This window comes from Somniosus microcephalus, chromosome 8 (genome assembly GCF_052327205.1).
Source record: "Somniosus microcephalus isolate GS21.2 chromosome 8, FLI_Smic_1.0, whole genome shotgun sequence".
Lineage (NCBI taxonomy): Eukaryota > Metazoa > Chordata > Chondrichthyes > Squaliformes > Somniosidae > Somniosus > Somniosus microcephalus.
In genome coordinates, this window is record NC_140994.1 from 105,458,940 (window position 1) to 105,485,343 (window position 26,404).

The following is a 26,404-nucleotide window of genomic DNA, read 5'->3' on the forward strand; positions in this document are numbered from 1 at the left end:
TGTTTGGGAGTGTTTTGGCCTGTTTTGGAGTGTTTGGGAGTTACGGTTTAGAAGCGAGTGTTTGGGGGTGTTTGGGAGTGACTTTTTAGAAGCGAGTGTTTTGGAGTGTTTTGGAGAGCTTTGGAGTGTATGGGACTGTTATGGAGTTTTTTTGTATGTTTTGGAGTGTTTTGGTTTATTTTGGTGTGTTTTGGCGTGTTTTGGAGTGCTTTGGAGTGTCTGTTTAGAAGCGATTGTTTTGAAGTGTTTGGGAGTGACTGTTTAGAAGCGAGTGTTTGGGAGTGTTTGGTGTGTTTTGGTGTGTTGTTGGAGTGTTTTGGAGTGCTTGGGAGTGTTTCGGAGTGTTCTGGCCTGTTTTGGAGTGTTTGGGAGTGACGGTTTAGAAGCAAGTGTTTGGTAGTGTTTGGGAGTGACTGTTTGGAAGCAAGTGTTTTGGAGTGTTTTGGAGAGCTTTGGAGTGTATGGGGCAGTTTTGGAGTTTTTTTGTCTGTTTTGGAGTGTTTTGTAGTGCGTGGTTAGGAGCGAGTGTTTTGGAGTGCTTCGGAGTGACTGTTTAAAAGCGAGTGTTTTGGTGTGTTTTGGTGTGTTTTGAAGTGTTTTGGAGTGTTTTGGAGTGACGGTTTAGAAGCGAGTGTTTGGAGTGTTTGGGAGTGACTGTTTAGAAGCGAGTGTTTGGGAGTGTTTTGGTGTGTTTTGGTGTGTTTTGCAGTGTTTGGGAGTGTTTCGGAGTGTTTCGGAGTATTTTGGAGTGTTTGGGAGTTACGGTTTAGAAGCGAGTGTTTGGGGGTGTTTTGGAGAGCTTTGGAGTGTATGGGACAGTTATGGAGTTTTTTTTGTATGTTTTGGAGTGTTTTGGTTTATTTTGGTGTGGTTTGGCGTGTTTTGGAGTGCTTTGGAGTGCTTGGGAGTGTTTCCGAGTGTTTTGGCCTGTTTTGGAGTGTTTGGGAGTGACGGTTTAGATGCAAGTGTTTGGGAGTGACTGTTTAGAAGCAAGTGTTTTGGAGTGTTTTGGAGAGCTTTGGAGTGTATGGGGCAGTTTTGGAGTTTTATTTGTCTGTTTTGGAGTGTTTTGTAGTGAGTGGTTAGGAGCGAGTGTTTTGGAGTGCTTCGGAGTGACTGTTTAGAAGCGAGTGTTTGGGAGTGTTTTGGTGTGTTTTGGAGTGTTTGGGAGTGTTTGGGAGTGTTTCGGAGTGTTTTGGCCTATTTTGGAGTGTTCGGGAGTGACGGTTCAGAAGCGAGGGTTGGGAGTGTTTGGGAGTGACTGTTTAGAAGCGAGTGTTTTGGAGTGTTTTGGAGCGTTTGGGCGAGTCTGGGACTGTTTTGGCCTGTTTTGGAGTGTTTGGGCGTGACGGTTTAGAAGCGAGTGTTTGGGGGTGTTTGGGAGTGACTGTTTAGAAGCGAGTGTTTTGGAGTGTTTTGGAGAGCTTTGGAGTGTATGGGACAGCTTTGGAGTTTTTTTTGTCTGTTTTGGAGTGTTTTGGAGTGAGTGGTTAGGAGCGAGTGATTTGGAGTGTTTTGTAGTGACTGTTTAGAAGCGAGTGATTTGGAGTGTTCTGGAAGGTTTCGGAGTGTATGGGACTGTTTTGGAGGGTTTGGGAGTGTGTTGGAGTGTATTGGAGTGAGTGTATAGCAGCGAGTGTTTTGGTGTGTTTTGGACTGTTTTACAATTTTCAGGTGTGTTTTGGAGTGTTTTGGAGTGTTTCGAAGTGTTTTGGCGTATTTATGACTGTTTTGGAGTGTTTCAGAGTGTTTTGGAGGGTTTCGGATTGAGTATTTAGGGGCGAGTGCTTGGGAGTGTTTTGTTCTGTTTTGGAGTGGTTAGGAGCGAGTGTTATGGAGTGTTTTGGAGTGTTTTGGAGTGTTTGGCAGTGACTGTTTAGAAGCGAGTGTTTGGGAGTGTTTTAGTGTGTTTTGGTGTGTTTTGGAGAGTTTTGGAGTGTTTGGGAGTGACGGTTTAGAAGCGAGTGTTTTGGAGCGTTTTGCAGTGTTTCGGTGTGCTTTTGAGTTTTGGAGTGTTTTGGAGGGCTTTGAAGTGTCTGTTTAGAAGCGAGTGTTTTGGAGTGTATGGGAGTGTTTGGGAGTAACTGTTTAGAAGCGAGTGTTTGGGAGTGTTTTGGTGTGTTTTGGAGTGTTTGGGAGTGTTTGGGAGTGTTTCGGAGTGTTTTGGCCTATTTTGGAGTGTTCGGGAGTGACGGTTCAGAAGCGAGGGTTTGGGCGTGTTTGGGAGTGACTGTTTAGAAGCGAGTGTTTTGGAGTGTTTTGGAGCGTTTGGGCGAGTCTGGGACTGTTTTGGCCTGTTTTGGAGTGTTTGGGCGTGACGGTTTAGAAGCGAGTGTTTGGGGGTGTTTGGGAGTGACTGTTTAGAAGCGAGTGTTTTGGAGTGTTTTGGAGCGCTTTGGAGTGTATGGGACAGCTTTGGAGTTTTTTTTGTCTGTTTTGGAGTGTTTTGGAGTGAGTGGTTAGGAGCGAGTGATTTGGAGTGTTTTGTAGTGACTGTTTAGAAGCGAGTGATTTGGAGTGTTCTGGAAGGTTTCGGAGTGTATGGGACTGTTTTGGAGGGTTTGGGAGTGTGTTGGAGTGTATTGGAGTGAGTGTATAGCAGAGAGTGTTTTGGTGTGTTTTGGACTGTTTTACAATTTTCAGGTGTGTTTTGGAGTGTTTTGGAGTGTTTCGAAGTGTTTTGGCGTATTTATGACTGTTTTGGAGTGTTTCAGAGTGTTTTGGAGGGTTTCGGATTGAGTATGTAGGGGCGAGTGCTTGGGAGTGTTTTGTTCTGTTTTGGAGTGGTTAGGAGCGAGTGTTATGGAGTGTTTTGGAGTGTTTTGGAGTGTTTGGCAGTGACTGTTTAGAAGCGAGTGTTTGGGAGTGTTTTAGTGTGTTTTGGTGTGTTTTGGAGAGTTTTGGTGTGTTTGGGAGTGACGGTTTAGAAGCGCGTGCTTTAGAGTGTTTTGGAGCGTTTTGCAGTGTTTCGGTGTGCTTTTGAGTTTTGGAGTGTTTTGGAGTGCTTTGGAGTGTCTGTTTAGAAGCGAGTGTTTTGGAGTGTATGGGAGTGTTTGGGAGTAACTGTTTAGAAGCGAGTGTTTTGGAGTGTTTTGGAGTGCTTTGGAGTGTCTGTTTAGAAGCGAGTGTTTTGGAGTGTATGGGAGTGTTTGGGAGTAACTGTTTAGAAACGAGTGTTTGGGAGTGTTTTGGAGAACTTTGGAGTGTATGGGACAATTTTGGAGTGTTTTGGAATGTTTTGGAGTGTTTTGGAGTGTGTGCTTAGAAGCGAGTGTTCTGGAGTGTTTTGGCCTGTTTTGGAGTGTTTGGGAGTGACTGTTTAGAAGCGAGTGTTTTGGAGTGTTTTGGAGGGTTTCGGATTGAGTATTTAGGGGCGAGTGCTTGGGACTGTTTTTTTCTGTTTTGGATTGGTTAGGGGCGAGTGTTTTGGAGTGTTATTGAGTGTTTTGGAGTATGTGCTTAGAAGCCAGTGTTTTGGAGTGTTTTGGAGTGATTTGGTGTGCTTTGGAGTGCTTTTGAGTGCTTTGGAGCGTTTTGGAGCGTTTTGGTGAGCTTTTGAGTTTTGGAGCGTTTTGGAGTGTTTTGGTGTGCTTTGGAGCCTTTTGGAGCGTTTCGGTGTGCTTTTGAGTTTTGGAGTGTTTTGGCGTGTTTTGGAGTGCTTTGGAGTGTCTGTTTAGAAGCGAGTGTTTTGAAGTGTTTGGGAGTGTTTGGGAGTGACGGTTTAGAAGCGAGTGTTTGGTAGTGTTTGGGAGTGACTGTTTAGAAGCAAGTGTTTTGGAGTGTTTTGGAGAGCTTTGGAGTGTATGGGGCAGTTTTGGAGTTTTATTTGTCTGTTTTGGAGTGTTTTGTAGTGAGTGGTTAGGAGCGAGTGTTTTGGAGTGCTTTGGAGTGACTGTTTAGAAGCGAGTGTTTTGGTGTGTTTTGGTGTGTTTTGAAGTGTTTTGGAGTGTTTGGGAGTGACGGTTTAGAAGCGAGTGTTTGGAGTGTTTGGGAGTGACTGTTTAGAAGCGAGTGTTTGGGAGTGTTTTGGTGTGTTTTGGTGTGTTTTGGAGTGTTTGGGAGTGTTTCGGAGTGTTTCGGAGTATTTTGGCCGTTTTTGGAGTGTTCGGGAGTGACGGTTCAGAAGCGAGTGTTTGGGAGTGACTGTTTAGATGCGAGTGTTTTGGAGTGTTTTGGTGTGTTTTGGAGTGTTTTGGAGCGTTTGGGCGAGATTGGGACTGTTTTGGCCTGTTTTGGAGTGTTTGGGCGTGACGGTTTAGAAGCGAGTGTTTGGGAGTGACTGTTTAGAAGCGAGTGTTTTGGAGTGTTTTGGAGAGCTTTGGAGTGTATGGGACAGCTTTGGAGTTTTTTTTGTCTGTTTTGGAGTGTTTTGTAGTGATTGGTTAGGAGCGAGTGTTTTGGAGTGCTTCGGAGTGACTGTTTAGAAGCGAGTGTTTTGGTGTGTTTTGGTGTGTTTTGAAGTGTTTTGGAGTGTTTAGTAGTGACGGTTTAGAAGCGAGTGTTTGGAGTGTTTGGGAGTGACTGTTTAGAAGCGAGTGTTTGGGAGTGTTTTGGTGTGTTTGGGAGTGTTTCGGAGTGTTTTGGCCTATTTTGGAGTGTTCGGGAGTGACGGTTCAGAAGCGAGGGTTTGGGAGTGTTTGGGAGTGACTGTTTAGAAGCGAGTGTTTTGGAGTGTTTTGGAGCGTTTGGGCGAGTCTGGGACTGTTTTGGCCTGTTTTGGAGTGTTTGGGCGTGACGGTTTAGAAGCGAGTGTTTGGGAGTGTTTGGGAGTGACTGTTTAGAAGCGAGTGATTTGGAGTGTTCTGGAAGGTTTCGGAGTGTATGGGACTGTTTTGGAGGGTTTGGGAGTGTGTTGGAGTGTATTGGAGTGAGTGTATAGCAGAGAGTGTTTTGGTGTGTTTTGGACTGTTTTACAATTTTCAGGTGTGTTTTGGAGTGTTTTGGAGTGTTTCGAAGTGTTTTGGCGTATTTATGACTGTTTTGGAGTGTTTCAGAGTGTTTTGGAGGGTTTCGGATTGAGTATGTAGGGGCGAGTGCTTGGGAGTGTTTTGTTCTGTTTTGGAGTGGTTAGGAGCGAGTGTTATGGAGTGTTTTGGAGTGTTTTGGAGTGTTTGGCAGTGACTGTTTAGAAGCGAGTGTTTGGGAGTGTTTTAGTGTGTTTTGGTGTGTTTTGGAGAGTTTTGGAGTGTTTGGGAGTGACGGTTTAGAAGCGCGTGCTTTAGAGTGTTTTGGAGCGTTTTGCAGTGTTTCGGTGTGCTTTTGAGTTTTGGGTGTTTTGGAGTGCTTTGGAGTGTCTGTTTAGAAGCGAGTGTTTTGGAGTGTATGGGAGTGTTTGGGAGTAACTGTTTAGAAGCGAGTGTTTTGGAGTGTTTTGGAGTGCTTTGGAGTGTCTGTTTAGAAGCGAGTGTTTTGGAGTGTATGGGAGTGTTTGGGAGTAACTGTTTAGAAGCGAGTGTTTGGGAGTGTTTTGGAGAACTTTGGAGTGTATGGGACAATTTTGGAGTGTTTTGGAATGTTTTGGAGTGTTTTTGAGTGTGTGCTTAGAAGCGAGTGTTCTGGAGTGTTTTGGCCTGTTTTGGAGTGTTTGGGAGTGACTGTTTAGAAGCGAGTGTTTTGGAGTGTTTTGGAGGGTTTCGGATTGAGTATTTAGGGGCGAGTGCTTGGGACTGTTTTTTTCTGTTTTGGATTGGTTAGGGGCGAGTGTTTTGGAGTGTTTTTGAGTGTTTTGGAGTATGTGCTTAGAAGCCAGTGTTTTGGAGTGTTTTGGAGTGATTTGGTGTGCTTTGGAGTGCTTTTGAGTGCTTTGGAGCGTTTTGGAGCGTTTTGGTGAGCTTTTGAGTTTTGGAGCGTTTTGGAGTGTTTTGGTGTGCTTTGGAGCCTTTTGGAGCGTTTCGGTGTGCTTTTGAGTTTTGGAGTGTTTTGGCGTGTTTTGGAGTGCTTTGGAGTGTCTGTTTAGAAGCGAGTGTTTTGAAGTGTTTGGGAGTGTTTGGGAGTGACGGTTTAGAAGCGAGTGTTTGGTAGTGTTTGGGAGTGACTGTTTAGAAGCAAGTGTTTTGGAGTGTTTTGGAGAGCTTTGGAGTGTATGGGGCAGTTTTGGAGTTTTATTTGTCTGTTTTGGAGTGTTTTGTAGTGAGTGGTTAGGAGCGAGTGTTTTGGAGTGCTTTGGAGTGACTGTTTAGAAGCGAGTGTTTTGGTGTGTTTTGGTGTGTTTTGAAGTGTTTTGGAGTGTTTGGGAGTGACGGTTTAGAAGCGAGTGTTTGGAGTGTTTGGGAGTGACTGTTTAGAAGCGAGTGTTTGGGAGTGTTTTGGTGTGTTTTGGTGTGTTTTGGAGTGTTTGGGAGTGTTTCGGAGTGTTTCGGAGTATTTTGGCCGTTTTTGGAGTGTTCGGGAGTGACGGTTCAGAAGCGAGTGTTTGGGAGTGACTGTTTAGATGCGAGTGTTTTGGAGTGTTTTGGTGTGTTTTGGAGTGTTTTGGAGCGTTTGGGCGAGATTGGGACTGATTTGGCCTGTTTTGGAGTGTTTGGGCGTGACGGTTTAGAAGCGAGTGTTTGGGAGTGACTGTTTAGAAGCGAGTGTTTTGGAGTGTTTTGGAGAGCTTTGGAGTGTATGGGACAGCTTTGGACTTTTTTTTGTCTGTTTTGGAGTGTTTTGTAGTGATTGGTTAGGAGCGAGTGTTTTGGAGTGCTTCGGAGTGACTGTTTAGAAGCGAGTGTTTTGGTGTGTTTTGGTGTGTTTTGAAGTGTTTTGGAGTGTTTGGGAGTGACGGTTTAGAAGCGAGTGTTTGGAGTGTTTGGGAGTGACTGTTTAGAAGCGAGTGTTTGGGAGTGTTTTGGTGTGTTTTGGAGTGTTTGGGAGTGTTTGGGAGTGTTTCGGAGTGTTTTGGCCTATTTTGGAGTGTTCGGGAGTGACGGTTCAGAAGCGAGGGTTTGGGAGTGTTTGGGAGTGACTGTTTAGAAGCGAGTGTTTTGGAGTGTTTTGGAGCGTTTGGGCGAGTCTGGGACTGTTTTGGCCTGTTTTGGAGTGTTTGGGCGTGACGGTTTAGAAGCGAGTGTTTGGGGGTGTTTGGGAGTGACTGTTTAGAAGCGAGTGTTTTGGAGTGTTTTGGAGCGCTTTGGAGTGTATGGGACAGCTTTGGAGTTTTTTTTGTCTGTTTTGGAGTGTTTTGGAGTGAGTGGTTAGGAGCGAGTGATTTGGAGTGTTTTGTAGTGACTGTTTAGAAGCGAGTGATTTGGAGTGTTCTGGAAGGTTTCGGAGTGTATGGGACTGTTTTGGAGGGTTTGGGAGTGTGTTGGAGTGTATTGGAGTGAGTGTATAGCAGAGAGTGTTTTGGTGTGTTTTGGACTGTTTTACAATTTTCAGGTGTGTTTTGGAGTGTTTTGGAGTGTTTCGAAGTGTTTTGGCGTATTTATGACTGTTTTGGAGTGTTTCAGAGTGTTTTGGAGGGTTTCGGATTGAGTATTTAGGGGCGAGTGCTTGGGAGTGTTTTGTTCTGTTTTGGAGTGGTTGGGAGCGAGTGTTATGGAGTGTTTTGGAGTGTTTTGGAGTGTTTGGCAGTGACTGTTTAGAAGCGAGTGTTTGGGAGTGTTTTAGTGTGTTTTGGTGTGTTTTGGAGAGTTTTGGAGTGTTTGGGAGTGACGGTTTAGAAGCGCGTGCTTTAGAGTGTTTTGGAGCGTTTTGGAGTGTTTCGGTGTGCTTTTGAGTTTTGGAGTGTTTTGGAGTGTTTTTGAGTGTTTTGGAGTATGTGCTTAGAAGCCAGTGTTTTGGAGTGTTTTGGAGTGATTTGGTGTGCTTTGGAGTGCTTTTGAGTGCTTTGGAGCGTTTTGGAGCGTTTTGGTGAGCTTTTGAGTTTTGGAGCGTTTTGGAGTGTTTTGGTGTGCTTTGGAGCCTTTTGGAGCGTTTCGGTGTGCTTTTGAGTTTTGGAGTGTTTTGGCGTGTTTTGGAGTGCTTTGGAGTGTCTGTTTAGAAGCGAGTGTTTTGAAGTGTTTGGGAGTGTTTGGGAGTGACGGTTTAGAAGCGAGTGTTTGGTAGTGTTTGGGAGTGACTGTTTAGAAGCAAGTGTTTTGGAGTGTTTTGGAGAGCTTTGGAGTGTATGGGGCAGTTTTGGAGTTTTATTTGTCTGTTTTGGAGTGTTTTGTAGTGAGTGGTTAGGAGCGAGTGTTTTGGAGTGCTTTGGAGTGACTGTTTAGAAGCGAGTGTTTGGGAGTGTTTTGGTGTGTTTTGGTGTGTTTTGGAGTGTTTGGGAGTGATTGGGAGTGTTTCGGAGTGTTTTGGCCTATTTTGGAGGGTTCGGGAGTGACGGTTCAGAAGCGAGTGTTTGGGAGTGTTTGGGAGTGACTGTTTAGAAGCGAGTGTTTTGGGAGTGTTTTGGTGTGTTTTGGAGTGTTTTGGAGCGTTTGGGCGAGTTTGGGACTGTTTTGGCCTTTTGGAGTGTTTGGGCGTGACGGTTTAAAAGCGAGTGTTTGGGGGTGTTTGGGAGTGACTGTTTAGAAGCAAGTGTTTTGGAGTGTTTTGGAGAGCTTTGGAGTGTATGGGACAGCTTTGGAGTTTTTTTTGTCTGTTTAGGAGTGTTTTGTAGTGAGTGGTTAGGAGCGAGTGATTTGGAGTGTTTTGTAGTGACTGCTTAGAAGCGAGTGATTTGGAGTGTTCTGGAAGGTTTCGGAGTGTATGGGACTGTTTTGGAGGGTTTGGGAGTGTGTTGGAGTGTATTGGAGAGAGTTTATAGCAGCGAGTGTTTTGGTGTGTTTTGGACTGTTTTATAGTTTTCAGGTGTTTGTTTTGGAGTGTTTTGGAGTGTTTCGAAGTGTTTCGGCGTATTTATGACTGTTTTGGAGTGTTTCAGAGTGTTTTGGAGGGTTTCGGATTGAGTATTTAGGGGCGAGTGCTTGGGAGTGTTTTGTTCTGTTTTGGAGTGTTTAGGAGCGAGTGTTATGGAGTGTTTTGGAGTGTTTAGGAGTGTTTGGCAGTGACTGTTTAGAAGCGAGTGTTTGGGAGTGTTTTAGTGTGTTTTGGTGTGTTTTGTAGTGTTTTGGAGTGTTTGGGAGTGACGGTTTAGAAGCGCGTGCTTTAGAGTGTTTTGGAGCGTTTTGGAGTGTTTTGGTGTGCTTTGGAGTGTCTGTTTAGAAGCGAGTGTTTTGGAGCGTTTTGCAGTGTTTCGGTGTGCTTTTGAGTTTTGGAGTGTTTTGGAGTGCTTTGGAGTGTCTGTTTAGAAGCGAGTGTTTTGGAGTGTATGGGAGTGTTTGGGAGTAACTGTTTAGAAGCGAGTGTTTTGGAGTGTTTTGGAGGGTTTCGGATTGAGTATTTAGGGGCGAGTGCTTGGGAGTGTTTTGTTCTGTTTTGGAGTGGTTAGGAGCGAGTGTTATGGAGTGTTTTGGAGTGTTTAGGAGTGTTTGGCAGTGACTGTTTAGAAGCGAGTGTTTGGGAGTGTTTTAGTGTGTTTTGGTGTGTTTTGTAGTGTTTTGGAGTGTTTGGGAGTGACGGTTTAGAAGCGCGTGCTTTAGAGTGTTTTGGAGCGTTTTGGAGTGTTTTGGTGTGCTTTGGAGTGTCTGTTTAGAAGCGAGTGTTTTGGAGCGTTTTGCAGTGTTTCGGTGTGCTTTTGAGTTTTGGAGTGTTTTGGAGTGCTTTGGAGTGTCTGTTTAGAAGCGAGTGTTTTGGAGTGTATGGGAGTGTTTGGGAGTAACTGTTTAGAAGCGAGTGTTTTGGAGTGTTTTGGAGTGCTTTGGAGTGTCTGTTTAGAAGCGAGTGTTTTGGAGTGTATGGGAGTGTTTGGGAGTAATTGTTTAGAAGCGAGTGTTTGGGAGTGTTTTGGAGAACTTTGGAGTGTATGGGACAATTTTGGAGTGTTTTGGAATGTTTTGGAGTGTTTTGGAGTGTGTGCTTAGAAGAGAGTGTTCTGGAGTGTTTTGGCCTGTTTTGGAGTGTTTGGGAGTGACTGTTTAGAAGCGAGTGTTTTGGAGTGTTTTGGAGGGTTTCGGATTGAGTATTTAGGGGCGAGTGCTTGGGACTGTTTTTTTCTGTTTTGGATTGGTTAGGGGCGAGTGTTTTGGAGTGTTTTTGAGTGTTTTGGAGTATGTGCTTAGAAGCCAGTGTTTTGGAGTGTTCTGGAGTGATTTGGTGTGCTTTGGAGTGCTTTTGAGTGTTTTGGAGCGTTTTGGAGCGTTTTGGTGAGCTTTTGAGTTTTGGAGCGTTTTGGAGAGTTTTGGTGCGCTTTGGAGTCTTTTGGAGCGTTTCGGTGTGCTTTTGAGTTTTGGAGTGTTTTGGCGTGTTTTGGAGTGCTTTGGAGTGTCTGTTTAGAAGCGAGCGTTTTGAAGTGTTTGGGAGTGACGGTTTAGAAGCGAGTGTTTGGTAGTGTTTGGGAGTGACTGTTTAGAAGCAAGTGTTTTGGAGTGTTTTGGAGAGTTTTGGAGTGTATGGGGCAGTTTTGGAGTTTTATTTGTCTGTTTTGGAATGTTTTGTAGTGAGTGGTTAGGAGCGAGTGTTTTGGAGTGCTTCGGAGTGACTGTTTAGAAGCGAGTGTTTTGGTGTGTTTTGAAGTGTTTTGGAGTGTTTGGGAGTGACGGTTTAGAAGCGAGTGTTTGGACTGTTTGGGAGTGACTGTTTAGAAGCGAGTGTTTGGGAGTGTTTTGGTGTGTTTTGGTGTGTTTTGGAGTGTTTGGGAGTGACTGTTTAGAAGCGAGTGTTTGGGAGTGTTTTGGTGTGTTTTGGCCTATTTTGGAGTGTTCGGGAGTGACGGTTCAGAAGCGAGTGTTTGGGAGTGACTGTTTAGAAACGAGTGTTTTGGAGTGTTTTGGTGTGTTTTGGAGTGTTTTCGAGCGTTTGGGCGAGTTTGGGATTGTTTTGGCCTGTTTTGGAGTGTTTGGGCGTGACGGTTTAGAAGCGAGTGTTTGGGGGTGTTTGGGAGTGACTGTTTAGAAGCGAGTGTTTTGGAGAGCTTTGGAGTGTATGGGACAGCTTTGGAGTTTTTTTTGTCTGTTTTGGAGTGTTTTGGAGTGAGTGGTTAGGAGCGAGTGATTTGGAGTGTTTTGGAGTGACTGTTTAGAAGCGAGTGATTTGGAGTGTTCTGGAAGGTTTCGGAGTGTTTTGGAGTGTTTGGGAGTGACGGTTTAGAAGCGAGTGTTTGGTAGTGTTTGGGAGTGACTGTTTAGAAGCAAGTGTTTTATAGTGTTTTGGAGAGCTTTGGAGTGTATGGGGCAGTTTTGGAGTTTTATTTGTCTGTTTTGGAGTGTTTTGTAGTGAGTGGTTAGGAGCGAGAGTTTTGGAGTGCTTCGGAGTGACTGTTTAGAAGCGAGTGTTTTGGTGTGTTTTGAAGTGTTTTGGAGTGTTTGGGAGTGACGGTTTAGGAGCGAGCGTTTGGGAGTGACTGCTTAGAAGCGCGTGTTTGGGAGTGTTTTGGAGAGCTTTGGAGTGTATGGGACAGCTTTGGGAGTTTTTTTGTGTTTTGGAGTTTTTTCGAGTGAGTGGTTAGGAGCGAGTGATTTGGAGTGTTTTGGAGTGACTGTTTAGAAGCGAGTGTTTTGGAGTGTTCTGGAAGGTTTCGGAGTGTAAGGGACTGTTTTGGAGGGTTTGGGAGTGTGTTGGAGTGTGTTGGAGTGAGTGTATAGCAGCGAGTGTTTGGTATGTTTTGGACTGTTTTACAGTTTTCTTGTGTGTTTTTGAGTGTTCTGGAGTGTTTCGAAGTGTTTTGGCGTATTGATGACTGTTTTGGAGTGTTTCAGAGTGTTTTGGAGGGTTTCGGATTGAGTATTTAGGGGCGAGTGCTTGGGAGTGTTTTGTTCTGTTTTGGAGTGGTTAGGAGCGAGTGTTTTGGAGTGTTTTGGAGTGTTTTAGAGTGCGTTGGTGTGTCTGTTTAGAAGTGAGTGTTTTGGAGTGTTTGGGAGTGTTTCGCAGTGACTGTTTAGAAGCGAGTGTTTGGGAGTGTTTTAGTGTGTTTTGGTATGTTTTGGAGTCTTTTGGAGCGTTTTGGAGTGTTTCGGTGTGCTTTTGAGTATTGGAGTGTTTTGGAGTGCTTTGGAGTGTCTGTTTAGAAGCGAGTGTTTTGGAGTGTATGGGAGTGTTTGGGAGTGACTGTTTAGAAGCGAGTGTTTGGGAGTGTTTTGGTGTGTTTTGGAGTGTTTTGGAGTGTTTGGGAGTGACGGTTTAGAAGCGAGTGTTTGAGAGTGTTTTGGAGTGACTGTTTAGAAGCGAGTGTTTTGGAGTGTTCTGGAAGGTTTCGGAGTGTATGGGACTGTTTTGGAGTTTTATTTGTCTGTTTTGGAGTGTATTGGAGTGAGTGGTTAGGAGCAAGTGTTTTGGAGTGTTTCGGAGTGACTGTTTAGAAGCGAGTGTTTGGGAGTGTTTTGATGTGTTTTGGAGTGTTTTGGAGCGTTTGGGCGTGTTTGGGACTGTTTTGGCCTGTTTTGGAGTGTTTGGGAGTGACGGTTTAGAAGCGAGTGTTTGGGGGTGTTTGGGAGTGACTGTTTCGAAGCGAGTGTTTTGGAGTGTTTTGGAGAGCTTTGGAGTGTATGGGACAGCTTTGGAGTTTTTTTGTGTTTGGAGTTTTTTCGAGTGAGTGGTTAGGAGCGAGTGATTTGGAGTGTTTTGGAGTGACTGTTTAGAAGCGAGTGTTTGGAGTGTTTGGGAGTGTTTGGCAGTGACTGTTTAGAAGCGAGTGTTTGGGAGTGTTTTAGTGTGTTTTGGTATGTTTTGGAGTCTTTTGGAGCGTTTTGGAGTGTTTTGGTGTTCTTTGGAGTGTCTGTTTAGAAGCGAGTGTTTTGGAGCGTTTTGGAGTGTTTCGGTGTGCTTTTGAGTTTTGGAGTGTTTTTGGGTGTTTTGGAGTGCTTTGGAGTGTCTGTTTAGAAGCGAGTGTTTTGGAGTGTATGGGAGTGTTTGGGAGTGACTGTTTAGAAGCGAGTGTTTGGGAGTGTTTTGGTGTGTTTTGGAGTGTTTTGGAGTATTTGGGAGTGACGGTTTAGAAGCGAATGTTTGAGAATGTTTGGGAGTGACTGTTTAGAAGCGAGTGTTTTGGAGTGAGTGGTTAGGAGCGAGTGTTTTGGAGTGTTTTGGAGTGACTGTTTAGAAGCCAGTGTTTTGGAGTGTTCTGGAAGGTGTCGGAGTGTATGGGACTGTTTTGGAGGGTTTGGGAGTGTGTTGGAGTGTGTTGGAGTGAGTGTATAGCAGCGAGTGGTTTGTTGCGTTTTGGACTGTTTTACAGTTTTCAGGTGTGTTTTTGATTGTTTTGGAGGGTTTCGGATTGAGTAATTAGGGGAAAGTGCTAGGGGAGTGTTTTGTTCTGTTTTGGAGTGATTAGGAGCGAGTGTTTTGGAGTGTTTTGGAGTGTTTGCTTAGAAGCTAGTGTTTAAGAGTGTTTTGGAGCGTTTAGGTACGCTTTTGTGGTTTGCAGCGTTTTGGAATGTTTTGGTGTGCTTTGGAGTGTTTTGCAGCGTTTCGGTGTGCTTTTGAGTTTTGGATGTTTTGGAGTGCTTTGGAGTGTCTGTTTAGAAGCGAGTGTTTTGGAGTGAATGGGAGTGTTTGGGAGTGACTGTTTAGAAGCGAATGTTTGGGAGTGTTTTGGTGTGTTTTGGAGTGTTTTGGAGTGTTTCGACGTGTTTTGGCGTATTTATGACTGTTTTGGAGTGTTTCAGAGTGTTTTGGAGGGTTTCGGATTGTGTATTTAGGGGCGTGTGCTTGGGAGTGTTTTGTTCTGTTTTGGAGTGGTTAGGAGCGAGTGTTTTGGAGTGTTTCGGAGTGCGTTGGAGTGTCTGTTTAGAAGCGAGTGTTTTGGAGTGTTTGGGAGTGTTTTAGTGTGTTTTGGTGTGTTTTGGAGTGTTTTGGAGTGTTTGGGAGTGACGGTTTAGAAGCGCGTGCTGAGTGAGTGTTTTGGAGTGTTTTGGTGTGCTTTGGAGTGTCTGTTTAGAAGCGAGTGTTTTGGAGCGTTTTGGAGTGTTTCGGTGTGCTTTTGAGTTTTGGAGTGTTTTGGAGTGCTTTGGAGGGCTTTGGAGTTTCTATTTAGAAGCGAGTGTTTTGGAGTGTATGGCAGTGTTTGGGAGTGACTGTTTAGAAGGGAGTGTTTGGGAGTATTTTGGTGTATTTTGGAGTGTTTTGGAGTGTTTGGAGTGACGGTTTAGAAGCGCGTGTTTTGGAGCGTTTTGGAGTGTTTTGGTGTGCTCTGGAGTGTCTGTTTAGAAGCTAGTGTTTTGGAGGGTTTTGGAGTGTTTCCGTGTGATTTTGAGTTTTGGAGTGTTTTGGAGTGTTTTGGAGTGTTGGAGTGTCTGTTTAGAAGCGAGTGTTTTGGAGTGTATGGGAGTGTTTGGGAGTGACTGTTTAGAAGGGAGTGTTTTGGAGTGTTTTGGAGTGTTTTGGAGTGTTTGGGAGTGTTTTGGCCTGTTTTGGAGTGTTTGGGAGTCACGGTTTAGAAGCGAGAGTTTGGGGGTGTTTGGGAGTGACTGTTTAGAAGCGAGTGTTTTGGAGTGTTTTGGAGAGCTTTGGAGTGTATGGGACAGTTATGGAGTTTTTTTTGTATGTTTTGGAGTGTTTTGGAGTGAGTGGTTAGGAGCGAGTGTTTTGGAGTGTTTTGGAGTGACTGTTTAGAAGCCAGTGTTTTGGAGTGAATGGGAGTGTTTGGGAGTGACTGTTTAGAAGCGAATGTTTGGGAGTGTTTTGGAGTGACTGTTTAGAAGCGAGTGTTTGGGAGTGCTTTGGCCTGTTTTGGAGTGTTTGGGAGTGACGGTTTAGAAGCGAGTGTTTGGGAGTGACGGTTTAGAAGCGAGTGTTTGGGAGTGACTGCTTAGAAGCGAGTGTTTGGGAGTGTTTTGGTGTATTATGGTGTGTTTTGGCGTGTTTTGGAGTGCTTTGGCGTGTCTCTTTAGAAGCGAGTGTTTTGAAGTGTTTTGGAGTGTTTGGGAGTGACGGTTTAGAAGCAAGTGTTTGGTAGTGTTTTGGAGCGTTTTGGAGTGTTTTGGTGTGCTTTGGAGTGTCTGTTTAGAAGCGAGTGTTTTGGAGCGTTTTGCAGTGTTTCGGTGTGCTTTTGAGTTTTGGAGTGTTTTGGAGTGCTTTGGAGTGTCTGTTTAGAAGCAAGTGTTTTGGAGTGTATGGGAGTGTTTGGGAGTAACTGTTTAGAAGCGAGTGTTTGGGAGTATTTTGGAGAACTTTGGAGTGTATGGGACAATTTTGGAGTGTTTTGGAATGTTTTGGAGTGTTTTGGAGTGTGTGCTTAGAAGCGAGTGTTCTGCAGTGTTTTGGCCTGTTTTGGAGTGTTTGGGAGTGACTGTTTAGAAGCGAGTGTTTTGGAGTGTTTTGGAGGGTTTCGGATTGAATGTTTAGGGGCGAGTGCTTGGGACTGTTTTGGAGTGTTTTTTTCTGTTTTGGGTTGGTTAGGAGCGAGTGTTTTGGAGTGTTTTGGAGTGATTTGGTGTGCTTTGGAGTGCTTTTGAGTGTTTTGGATCGTTTTGGAGCGTTTTGGTGAGCTTTTGAGTTTTGGAGCGTTTTGGAGTGTTTTGGTGTGCTTTGGAGTCTTTTGGAGCGTTTCGGTGTGCTTTTGAGTTTTGGAGTGTTTTGCCCTGTTTTGGAGTGCTTTGGAGTGTCTGTTTAGAAGCGAGTGTTTGGGAGTGTTTGGGAGTGACTGTTTAAAAGCGAGTGTTTGGGAGTGTTTTCGAGTGACTGTTTAGAAGCGAGAGTTTCACAGTGTTTTGGAGGGTATCGGATTGAGTATTTAGGGGCGAGTGCTTGGGAGTGTTTTGTTCTGATTTGGAGTGGTTAGGAGCGAGTGTTTTGGAGTGTTTTGGAGTGTTTTAGAGTGCGTTAATGTGTCTGTTTAGAAGTGAGTGTTTGGGAGTGTTTGGCAGTGACTGTTTAGAAGCGAGTGTTTGGGAGTGTTTTGGTGTGTTTTGGTGTGTTTTTGGAGTGTTTTGGAGTGCTTGGGAGTGTTTCGGAGTGTTTTGGCCTGTTTTGGAGTGTTTGGGAGTGACGGTTTAGAAGCAAGTGTTTGGTAGTGTTTTGGAGCGTTTTGGAGTGTTTTGGTGTGCTTTTGAGTTTTGGAGTGTTTTGGAGTGCCAGTTTAGAAGCGAGTGTTTTGGAGTGTATGGGAGTGTTTGGGAGTAACTGTTTAGAAGTGAGTGTTTGGGAGTGTTTTGGAGAACTTTGGAGTGTATGGGACAATTTTGGAGTGTTTTGGAATGTTTTGGAGTGTTTTGGAGTGTGTGCTTAGAAGCGAGTGTTCTGGAGTGTTTTGGCCTGTTTTGTAGTGTTTGGGAGTGACTGTTTAGAAGCGAGTGTTTTGGGGTGTTTTGGTGTGTTTGGGAGTGTTTCGGAGTGTTTCGGCCTATTTTGCAGTGTTCGCGAGTGACGGTTCAGAAGCGAGTGTTTGGGAGTGTTTGCGAGTGACTGTTTAGAAGCAAGTGTTTTGGAGTGTTTTGGAAAGCTTTGGAGTGTTTGGGGCAATTTTGGAGTTTTATTTGTCTGTTTTGGAGTGTTTTGGAGTGATTGGTTAGGAGCGCGTGTTTTGGAGTGTTTCGGAGTGACGGTTTAGAAGCGAGTGTTTGGTAGTGTTTGGGAGTGACTGTTTAGAAGCAAGTGCTTGGGAGTGTTTTGGAGCGTTTGGGAGTGTTTGGGAGTGTTTTGGCCTGTTTTGGAGTGTTTGGGAGTGACGGTTTAGAAGCGAGTGTTTGGGAGTGACTGCTTAGAAGCGAGTGTTTGGGAGTGTTTTGGAGAGCTTTGGAGTGTATGGGGCAGTTTTGGAGTTTTATTTGTCTGTTTTGGGGTGTATTGGAGTGAGTGGTTAGGAGCGAGTGTTTTGGAGTGTTTCGGAGTGACTGTTTAGAAGCGAGTGTTTGGGAGTGTTTTGGTGTGTTTTGGAGTGTTTTGGAGCGTTTGGGCGTGACGGTTTAGAAGCGAGTGTTTGGGGGTGTTTGGGAGTGACTGTTTCGAAGCGAGTGTTTTGGAGTGTTTTGGAGAGCTTTGGAGTGTATGGGACAGCTTTGGATTTTTTTTGTGTTTTGGAGTTTTTTCGAGTGAGTGGTTAGGAGCGAGTGATTTGGAGTGTTTTGGAGTGACTGTTTAGAAGCGAGTGTTTTGGAGTGTTCTGGAAGGTTTCGGAGTGTAAGGGACTGTTTTGGAGGGTTTGGGAGTGTGTTGGAGTGTGTTGGAGTGAGTGTATAGCAGCGAGTGTTTGGTATGTTTTGGACTGTTTTACAGTTTTCTTGTGTGTTTTTGAGTGTTCTGGAGTGTTTCGAAGTGTTTTGGCGTATTGATGACTGTTTTGGAGTGTTTCAGAGTGTTTTGGAGGGTTTCGGATTGAGTATTTAGGGGCGAGTGCTTGGGAGTGTTTTGTTCTGTTTTGGAGTGGTTAGGAGCGAGTGTTTTGGAGTGTTTTGGAGTGTTTTAGAGTGCGTTGGTGTGTCTGTTTAGAAGTGAGTGTTTTGGAGTGTTTGGGAGTGTTTCGCAGTGACTGTTTAGAAGCGAGTGTTTGGGAGTGTTTTAGTGTGTTTTGGTATGTTTTGGAGTCTTTTGGAGCGTTTTGGAGTGTTTCGGTGTGCTTTTGAGTATTGGAGTGTTTTGGAGTGCTTTGGAGTGTCTGTTTAGAAGCGAGTGTTTTGGAGTGTATGGGAGTGTTTGGGAGTGACTGTTTAGAAGCGAGTGTTTGGGAGTGTTTTGGTGTGTTTTGGAGTGTTTTGGAGTGTTTGGGAGTGACGGTTTAGAAGCGAGTGTTTGAGAGTGTTTTGGAGTGACTGTTTAGAAGCGAGTGTTTTGGAGTGTTCTGGAAGGTTTCGGAGTGTATGGGACTGTTTTGGAGTTTTATTTGTCTGTTTTGGAGTGTATTGGAGTGAGTGGTTAGGAGCAAGTGTTTTGGAGTGTTTCGGAGTGACTGTTTAGAAGCGAGCGTTTGGGAGTGTTTTGATGTGTTTTGGAGTGTTTTGGAGCGTTTGGGCGTGTTTGGGACTGTTTTGGCCTGTTTTGGAGTGTTTGGGAGTGACGGTTTAGAAGCGAGTGTTTGGGGGTGTTTGGGAGTGACTGTTTCGAAGCGAGTGTTTTGGAGTGTTTTGGAGAGCTTTGGAGTGTATGGGACAGCTTTGGAGTTTTTTTTGTGTTTTGGAGTTTTTTCGAGTGAGTGGTTAGGAGCGAGTGATTTGGAGTGTTTTGGAGTGACTGTTTAGAAGCGAGTGTTTTGGAGTGTTTGGGAGTGTTTGGCAGTGACTGTTTAGAAGCGAGTGTTTGGGAGTGTTTTAGTGTGTTTTGGTATGTTTTGGAGTCTTTTGGAGCGTTTTGGAGTGTTTTGGTGTTCTTTGGAGTGTCTGTTTAGAAGTGAGTGTTTTGGAGCGTTTTGGAGTGTTTCGGTGTGCTTTTGAGTTTTGGAGTGTTTTTGGGTGTTTTGGAGTGCTTTGGAGTGTCTGTTTAGAAGCGAGTGTTTTGGAGTGTATGGGAGTGTTTGGGAGTGACTGTTTAGAAGCGAGTGTTTGGGAGTGTTTTGGTGTGTTTTGGAGTGTTTTGGAGTATTTGGGAGTGACGGTTTAGAAGCGAATGTTTGAGAATGTTTGGGAGTGACTGTTTAGAAGCGAGTGTTTTGGAGTGAGTGGTTAGGAGCGAGTGTTTTGGAGTGTTTTGGAGTGACTGTTTAGAAGCCAGTGTTTTGGAGTGTTCTGGAAGGTGTCGGAGTGTATGGGACTGTTTTGGAGGGTTTGGGAGTGTGTTGGAGTGTGTTGGAGTGAGTGTATAGCAGCGAGTGGTTTGTTGCGTTTTGGACTGTTTTACAGTTTTCAGGTGTGTTTTTGATTGTTTTGGAGGGTTTCGGATTGAGTAATTAGGGGAAAGTGCTAGGGGAGTGTTTTGTTCTGTTTTGGAGTGATTAGGAGCGAGTGTTTTGGAGTGTTTTGGAGTGTTTGCTTAGAAGCTAGTGTTTAAGAGTGTTTTGGAGCGTTTAGGTACGCTTTTGTGGTTTGCAGCGTTTTGGAATGTTTTGGTGTGCTTTGGAGTGTTTTGCAGCGTTTCGGTGTGCTTTTGAGTTTTGGATGTTTTGGAGTGCTTTGGAGTGTCTGTTTAGAAGCGAGTGTTTTGGAGTGAATGGGAGTGTTTGGGAGTGACTGTTTAGAAGCGAATGTTTGGGAGTGTTTTGGTGTGTTTTGGAGTGTTTTGGAGTGTTTCGAAGTGTTTTGGCGTATTTATGACTGTTTTGGAGTGTTTCAGAGTGTTTTGGAGGGTTTCGGATTGTGTATTTAGGGGCGTGTGCTTGGGAGTGTTTTGTTCTGTTTTGGAGTGGTTAGGAGCGAGTGTTTTGGAGTGTTTCGGAGTGCGTTGGAGTGTCTGTTTAGAAGCGAGTGTTTTGGAGTGTTTGGGAGTGTTTTAGTGTGTTTTGGTGTGTTTTGGAGTGTTTTGGAGTGTTTGGGAGTGACGGTTTAGAAGCGCGTGCTTTGGAGTGTTTTGGAGTGTTTTGGTGTGCTTTGGAGTGTCTGTTTAGAAGCGAGTGTTTTGGAGCGTTTTGGAGTGTTTCGGTGTGCTTTTGAGTTTTGGAGTGTTTTGGAGTGCTTTGGAGGGCTTTGGAGTTTCTGTTTAGAAGCGAGTGTTTTGGAGTGTATGGCAGTGTTTGGGAGTGACTGTTTAGAAGGGAGTGTTTGGGAGTATTTTGGTGTATTTTGGAGTGTTTTGGAGTGTTTGGGAGTGACGGTTTAGAAGCGCGTGTTTTGGAGCGTTTTGGAGTGTTTTGGTGTGCTCTGGAGTGTCTGTTTAGAAGCTAGTGTTTTGGAGGGTTTTGGAGTGTTTCCGTGTGCTTTTGAGTTTTGGAGTGTTTTGGAGTGTTTTGGAGTGTTTGGAGTGTCTGTTTAGAAGCGAGTGTTTTGGAGTGTATGGGAGTGTTTGGGAGTGACTGTTTAGAAGGGAGTGTTTGGGAGTGTTTTGGAGTGTTTTGGAGTGTTTGGGAGTGTTTTGGCCTGTTTTGGAGTGTTTGGGAGTCACGGTTTAGAAGCGAGAGTTTGGGGGTGTTTGGGAGTGACTGTTTAGAAGCGAGTGTTTTGGAGTGTTTTGGAGAGCTTTGGAGTGTATGGGACAGTTATGGAGTTTTTTTTGTATGTTTTGGAGTGTTTTGGAGTGAGTGGTTAGGAGCGAGTGTTTTGGAGTGTTTTGGAGTGACTGTTTAGAAGCCAGTGTTTTGGAGTGAATGGGAGTGTTTGGGAGTGACTGTTTAGAAGCGAATGTTTGGGAGTGTTTTGGAGTGACTGTTTAGAAGCGAGTGTTTGGGAGTGCTTTGGCCTGTTTTGGAGTGTTTGGGAGTGACGGTTTAGAAGCGAGTGTTTGGGAGTGACGGTTTAGAAGCGAGTGTTTGGGAGTGACTGCTTAGAAGCGAGTGTTTGGGAGTGTTTTGGTGTATTATGGTGTGTTTTGGCGTGTTTTGGAGTGCTTTGGCGTGTCTCTTTAGAAGCGAGTGTTTTGAAGTGTTTTGGAGTGTTTGGGAGTGACGGTTTAGAAGCAAGTGTTTGGTAGTGTTTTGGAGCGTTTTGGAGTGTTTTGGTGTGCTTTGGAGTGTCTGTTTAGAAGCGAGTGTTTTGGAGCGTTTTGCAGTGTTTCGGTGTGCTTTTGAGTTTTGGAGTGTTTTGGAGTGCTTTGGAGTGTCTGTTTAGAAGCAAGTGTTTTGGAGTGTATGGGAGTGTTTGGGAGTAACTGTTTAGAAGCGAGTGTTTGGGAGTATTTTGGAGAACTTTGGAGTGTATGGGACAATTTTGGAGTGTTTTGGAATGTTTTGGAGTGTTTTGGAGTGTGTGCTTAGAAGCGAGTGTTCTGCAGTGTTTTGGCCTGTTTTGGAGTGTTTGGGAGTGACTGTTTAGAAGCGAGTGTTTTGGAGTGTTTTGGAGGGTTTCGGATTGAATGTTTAGGGGCGAGTGCTTGGGACTGTTTTGGAGTGTTTTTTTCTGTTTTGGGTTGGTTAGGAGCGAGTGTTTTGGAGTGTTTTGGAGTGTTTTGGAGTGATTTGGTGTGCTTTGGAGTGCTTTTGAGTGTTTTGGATCGTTTTGGAGCGTTTTGGTGAGCTTTTGAGTTTTGGAGCGTTTTGGAGTGTTTTGGTGTGCTTTGGAGTCTTTTGGAGCGTTTCGGTGTGCTTTTGAGTTTTGGAGTGTTTTGCCCTGTTTTGGAGTGCTTTGGAGTGTCTGTTTAGAAGCGAGTGTTTGGGAGTGTTTGGGAGTGACTGTTTAAAAGCGAGTGTTTGGGAGTGTTTTCGAGTGACTGTTTAGAAGCGAGAGTTTCACAGTGTTTTGGAGGGTATCGGATTGAGTATTTAGGGGCGAGTGCTTGGGAGTGTTTTGTTCTGATTTGGAGTGGTTAGGAGCGAGTGTTTTGGAGTGTTTTGGAGTGTTTTAGAGTGCGTTAATGTGTCTGTTTAGAAGTGAGTGTTTGGGAGTGTTTGGCAGTGACTGTTTAGAAGCGAGTGTTTGGGAGTGTTTTGGTGTGTTTTGGTGTGTTTTTGGAGTGTTTTGGAGTGCTTGGGAGTGTTTCGGAGTGTTTTGGCCTGTTTTGGAGTGTTTGGGAGTGACGGTTTAGAAGCAAGTGTTTGGTAGTGTTTTGGAGCGTTTTGGAGTGTTTTGGTGTGCTTTTGAGTTTTGGAGTGTTTTGGAGTGCCAGTTTAGAAGCGAGTGTTTTGGAGTGTATGGGAGTGTTTGGGAGTAACTGTTTAGAAGCGAGTGTTTGGGAGTGTTTTGGAGAACTTTGGAGTGTATGGGACAATTTTGGAGTGTTTTGGAATGTTTTGGAGTGTTTTGGAGTGTGTGCTTAGAAGCGAGTGTTCTGGAGTGTTTTGGCCTGTTTTGTAGTGTTTGGGAGTGACTGTTTAGAAGCGAGTGTTTTGGGGTGTTTTGGTGTGTTTGGGAGTGTTTCGGAGTGTTTCGGCCTATTTTGCAGTGTTCGCGAGTGACGGTTCAGAAGCGAGTGTTTGGGAGTGTTTGCGAGTGACTGTTTAGAAGCAAGTGTTTTGGAGTGTTTTGGAAAGCTTTGGAGTGTTTGGGGCAATTTTGGAGTTTTATTTGTCTGTTTTGGAGTGTTTTGGAGTGATTGGTTAGGAGCGCGTGTTTTGGAGTGTTTCGGAGTGACGGTTTAGAAGCGAGTGTTTGGTAGTGTTTGGGAGTGACTGTTTAGAAGCAAGTGCTTGGGAGTGTTTTGGAGCGTTTGGGAGTGTTTGGGAGTGTTTTGGCCTGTTTTGGAGTGTTTGGGAGTGACGGTTTAGAAGCGAGTGTTTGGGAGTGACTGCTTAGAAGCGAGTGTTTGGGAGTGTTTTGGAGAGCTTTGGAGTGTATGGGGCAGTTTTGGAGTTTTATTTGTCTGTTTTGGGGTGTATTGGAGTGAGTGGTTAGGAGCGAGTGTTTTGGAGTGTTTCGGAGTGACTGTTTAGAAGCGAGTGTTTGGGAGTGTTTTGGTGTGTTTTGGAGTGTTTTGGAGCGTTTGGGCGTGTTTGGGACTGTTTTGGCCTGTTTTGGAGTGTTTGGGAGTGACGGTTTAGAAGCGAGTGTTTGGGGGTGTTTGGGAGTGACTGTTTCGAAGCGAGTGTTTTGGAGTGTTTTGGAGAGCTTTGGAGTGTATGGGACAGCTTTGGAGTTTTTTTTGTGTTTTGGAGTTTTTTCGAGTGAGTGGTTAGGAGCGAGTGATTTGGAGTGTTTTGGAGTGACTGTTTAGAAGCGAGTGTTTTGGAGTGTTTGGGAGTGTTTGGCAGTGACTGTTTAGAAGCGAGTGTTTGGGAGTGTTTTAGTGTGTTTTGGTATGTTTTGGAGTCTTTTGGAGCGTTTTGGAGTGTTTTGGTGTTCTTTGGAGTGTCTGTTTAGAAGCGAGTGTTTTGGAGCGTTTTGGAGTGTTTCGGTGTGCTTTTGAGTTTTGGAGTGTTTTTGGGTGTTTTGGAGTGCTTTGGAGTGTCTGTTTAGAAGCGAGTGTTTTGGAGTGTATGGGAGTGTTTGGGAGTGACTGTTTAGAAGCGAGTGTTTGGGAGTGTTTTGGTGTGTTTTGGAGTGTTTTGGAGTATTTGGGAGTGACGGTTTAGAAGCGAATGTTTGAGAATGTTTGGGAGTGACTGTTTAGAAGCGAGTGTTTTGGAGTGAGTGGTTAGGAGCGAGTGTTTTGGAGTGTTTTGGAGTGACTGTTTAGAAGCCAGTGTTTTGGAGTGTTCTGGAAGGTGTCGGAGTGTATGCGACTGTTTTGGAGGGTTTGGGAGTGTGTTGGAGTGTGTTGGAGTGAGTGTATAGCAGCGAGTGGTTTGTTGCGTTTTGGACTGTTTTACAGTTTTCAGGTGTGTTTTTGATTGTTTTGGAGGGTTTCGGATTGAGTAATTAGGGGAAAGTGCTAGGGGAGTGTTTTGTTCTGTTTTGGAGTGATTAGGAGCGAGTGTTTTGGAGTGTTTTGGAGTGTTTGCTTAGAAGCTAGTGTTTAAGAGCGTTTTGGAGCGTTTAGGTACGCTTTTGTGGTTTGCAGCGTTTTGGAATGTTTTGGTGTGCTTTGGAGTGTTTTGCAGCGTTTCGGTGTGCTTTTGAGTTTTGGATGTTTTGGAGTGCTTTGGAGTGTCTGTTTAGAAGCGAGTGTTTTGGAGGTGAATGGAGTGTTTGGGAGTGACTGTTTAGAAGCGAATGTTTGGGAGTGTTTTGGTGTGTTTTGGAGTGTTTTGGAGTGTTTGGGAGTGTTTTGGGCTGTTTTGGAGTGTTTGGGAGTGAAGGTTTAGAAGCGAGTGTTTGGGAGGGTTTGAGAGTGACTGTTTAGAAGCGAGTGTTTGGGAGTGTTTTAGTGTGTTTTGGTGTGTTTTGGAGTGTTTGGGAGTGTTTGGGAGTGTTTTGGCCTGTTTTGGAGTGTTTGGGAGTGACGTTTTAGAAGCGAGTGTTTGGGGTGTTTGGGAGTGACTGTTTAGAAGCGAGTGTTTGGGAGTGTTTTGGTGTGTTTTGGCGTGTTTTGGAGTGACTGTTTAGAAGCGAGTGTTTTGGAGTGTTTGGGAGTGACTGTTTAGAAGCGAGTGTTTGGGAGTGTTTTCGTGTGCTTTGCAGTGTTTTGGAGTGTTTGGGAGTGTTTCGGAGTGTTGTGGCCTCTTTTGCAGTGTTCGGGAGTGACGGTTTAGAAGCGAGTGTTTGGGAGTGTTTGGGAGTGGCTGTTTAGAAGCGAGTGTTTGGGAGTGTTTTGCTGTGTTTTGGAGTGTTTTGGAGCGTTTCGGAGTGTTTGGGAGTGTTTTGGCCTGTTTTAGAGTGTTTGGGAGTAACGGTTTACAAGCGAGTGTTTGGGGGTGTTTGGAGTGCCTGTTTAGAAGCGAGTGTTTTGGAGAGCTTTGGAGTGTATGGGACAGCTCTGGAGTTTTTTTTGTCTGTTTTGGAGTGTTTTGGAGTGAGTGGTTAGGAGCGAGTGTTTTGGAGTGCTTCGGAGTGACTGTTTAAAAGCGAGTGTTTTGGTGTGTTTTGGTGTGTTTTGGAGCGTTTGGGCGAGTTTGGGACTGTTTTGGCCTGTTTTGGAGTGTTTGGGCGTGACGGTTTAGAAGCGAGTGTTTGCGAGTGACTGTTTAGAAGCGAGTGTTTGGGAGTGTTTTGGTGTGTTTTGGAGTGTTTGGGAGTGTTTGGGAGTGTTTCGGAGTGTTTTGGCCTATTTTGGAGTGTTCGGGAGTGACGGTTCAGAAGCGAGTGTTTGGGAGTGTTTGGGAGTGACTGTTTAGAAGCGAGTGTTTTGGAGTGTTCTGGAGAGCTTTGGAGTGTATGGGACAGCTTTGGAGTTTTTTTTGTCTGTTTTGGAGTGTTTTGGAGTGAGTGGTTAGGAGTGAGTGATTTGGAGTGTTTTGGAGTGACTGTTTAGAAGCGAGTGATTTGGAGTGTTCTGGAAGGTTTCGGAGTGTATGGGACTGTTTTGGAGGGTTTGGGAGTGTGTTGGAGTGTATTGGAGTGAGTGTATAGCAGCGAGTGTTTTGGTGTGTTTTGGACTGTTTTACAGTTTTCAGGTGTGTTTTGGAGTGTTTTGGAGTGTTTCGAAGTGTTTTGGCGTATTTATGACTGTTTTGGAGTGTTTCAGAGTGTTTTGGAGGGTTTCGGATTGAGTATTTAGGGGCGAGTGCTGTTTTGGAGTGGTTAGGAGCGAGTGTTATGGAGTGTTATGGAGTGTTTTGGAGTGTTTTGGAGTGTTTGGGAGTGACGGTTTAGAAGCGCGTGCTTTAGAGTGTTTTGGAGCGTTTTGGAGTGTTTTGGTGTGCTTTGGAGTGTCTGTTTAGAAGCGAGTGTTTTGAAGTGTATGGGAGTGTTTGGGAGTAACTGTTTAGAAGCGAGTGTTTGGGAGTGTTTTGGGGTGTATGGGGCAGTTTTGCAGTTTTATTTGTCTGTTTTGGAGTGTTTTGTAGTGAGTGGTTAGGAGCGAGTGTTTTGGAGTGCTTCGGAGTGACTGTTTAGAAGCGAGTGTTTGGGAGTGTTTTGGTGTGTTTTGGTGTGTTTTGGAGTGTTTGGGAGTGTTTCGGAGTGTTTTGGCCTATTTTGCAGTGTTCGGGAGTGACGGTTCAGAAGCGAGTGTTTGGGAGTGTTTGGGAGTGTTTGCGAGTGCCTGTTTCGAAGCAAGTGTTTTGGAGTGTTTTGGAAAGCTTTGGAGTGTATGGGGCAGTTTTGGAGTTTTATTTGTCTGTTTTGGAGTGTTTTGGAGTGATTGGTTAGAAGCGAGTGTTTGGTAGTGTTTGGGAGTGACTGTTTAGAAGCAAGTGCTTGGGAGTGTTTTGGTGTGTTTTGGAGTGTTTTGGAGTGTTTGGGAGTGACGGTTTAGAAGCTAGTGTTTGGGAGAGTTTGGGAGTGACTGTTTAGAAGCGAGTGTTTTGGAGTGACTGTTTAGAAGCCAGTGTTTTGGAGTGTTCTGGAAGGTGGCGGAGTGTATTGGACTGTTTTGGAGGGTTTGGGAGTGTGTTGGAGTGTGTTGGAGTGTGTTGGAATGAGTGTATAGCAGCGAGTGGTTTGGTGCGTTTTGCACTGTTTTACAGTTTTCAGGTGTGTTTTTGAGTGTTTTGGAGGGTTTCGGATTGAGTAATTAGGGGCAAGTGCTTGGGAGTGTTTTGTTCTGTTTTGGAGTGATTAGGAGCGAGGGTTTTGGAGTGTTTTGGAGTGTTTGCTTAGAAGCTAGTGTTTTGGAGCGTTTTGGAGCGTTTAGGTACGCGTTTGAGGTTTGCAGCGTTTTGGAGTGTTTTGGTGTGCTTTGGAGTGTTTTGGAGCGTTTCGGTGTGCTTTTGAGTTTTGGATGTTTTGGAGTGCTTTGGAGTGTCTGTTTAGAAGCCAGTGTTTTGGAGTGAATGGGAGTGTTTGGGAGTGACTGTTTAGAAGCGAATGTTTGGGAGTGTTTTGGTGTGTTTTGGAGTGTTTTGGAGTGTTTGGGAGTGTTTTGGCCTGTTTTGGAGTGTTTGGGAGTGACGGTTTAGAAGCGAGTGTTTGGGGGTGTTTGGGAGTGACTGTTTCGAAGCGAGTGTTTTGGAGTGTTTTGGAGA